Raw genomic sequence first — 1,868 nt, forward strand, 5'->3', positions numbered from 1 at the left:
AAAGCTACCCAGAGTATAGTAACCCACACCACCCTTAGTATGCAAACAAAATATCTTTTCTTTTCAATGTGTACCCCTAGTCTTTTTACGTGAAATATTTACCATATATTGCATTTCTGACACATAAACTTTTTTTAATATAAGAAATGACACATCATTTTTTATTCTTTGTAATTGTGAAGTAGACACACCAACTTTTGAAACAGGAGACTTCGATTTTTACATGTTCTTATATTTAACATGTTTAATTGGTATTTTATCATAACAAATTTAACATACATCAAAAGCAGTTAAAAGATAGAAACTTCCTTTCCTTTGGACATCTGACTTTTAAAAAACAGGAACAAGATTTACAAATTATACAAAATAAGCTGCATATGTAATACTGACAAGCAGTTATTGAGAAAATACTAGTTTTAGTTGTTTCCAGGTAAAGCAGTCTCTAGTAACATGTCAACCCAGAAAATACATGCAATTGCTAACTAGCTTTAGATATACTACATATACATGTAAGAAAATAAAGATGGAGAGTCAAGCAAAACTTACAAACTTGGTTATTTCTTACTCTCCAGATATTCTGAACATATCTAAAAAATTTAAACAGATATCATATGATTTTAAAGGGAACTCTTAATACAATATTATGGAACAGTGAAACTGAGTTATTAAAACCAAGGCAATTGTTTTCTTGATGTCTTCAGCCTCTTAACTAAGACCTAAATAGTTTAATTCTATCAGCTAAATTTAATCCAAGAGTTGACTTTTTATTTTTATAGTTGTTTATTTTTTAGTTTACAATCTTTTATTCCTATCAAGTCTTTGAAACCGGTGTGATTTTACACTTACGGCACATCGCAATTTGGACTAGGCGTGTTTCAAGTGCTTAACAGTCTCAGGTAGCTGCTGTATTGAACAGCACAGCTTTAGAGAGACATATAAAGAAATGCACGTGCCTATGTGATTTCAAACCATGGTTGGTGATATGAAGCAAAGGTGCAAGGTACCAAGAGAGAAAACCGTCAGGGGATCTGCGGGAGGTGGGAATGGAAGGAGTTGGGGGAGGGAGAGCTTCTTTGGGAAAGCAACATTTAGGCAGAGCCTAGAAGGGTGCTGAGGAGGGTTGGCTAGACCAGGAGTGGGGCCGGAGTGTCTCAGGCAGCGGGAGTGCACGGAGGCCCTGGGATGAGAGCTGAGAGAGGGCCGGTGTGGCTGGGGCATGGAGGGAGAGGGGCAAGGCAAGACTGGAGTGGAGGCAGGCGCGAGGGGGGCAGAGGGAAGATCAGGCAGCATCTTTCAAACCATGTTCAAGACTGAACTTCATCAGGAGTTGACGTTTTAAACATTAATACCGTCAAACCTCTTCCAATTAATATTTTTAAAATGCACATGAACTATTATTTAAAAGTTTATCTCATTTCTTTAAATATGGGCCTTGGGCTAATTTGTTGAACACTGGGGTAATATAAACATTAAAAAAAATAAGCAATTTGCTTTTTTAAAAAAATTATTTATACTAAATAACTCAACTGAAAAAACAATTTTTGTGGGGAGGAATCAGGCGGATGATTCTTATTTGGGGGGTTAAAGTGAAGAAGGACTCGATTAAGGGGGAACTGCACTGTTTTGGCCAAGAAAAATCTGAAGGGTTGCAGTTTTTTTCTGAAATGATAAAGTAATGTTTCTTGGTGTAGAAGATATAGGGCATACTTTTACAAAGAAGTTTCATAATAGCTAATTTTTTGTTAAATCTAAAGAGTCTAACATACACATATGTATCTTATTTCAGAAGAGGCAGTGACTCAGAGATACTTAGATTCAACTTCTGATTCAGTCAGATAAAGTCCAAAAGTTTGGAATTAAATGACCCA

The sequence above is a fragment of the Hyperoodon ampullatus genome (assembly GCF_949752795.1).
Source record: "Hyperoodon ampullatus genome assembly, chromosome: 9".
In the NCBI taxonomy this organism is placed as follows: Eukaryota; Metazoa; Chordata; class Mammalia; order Artiodactyla; family Ziphiidae; genus Hyperoodon; species Hyperoodon ampullatus.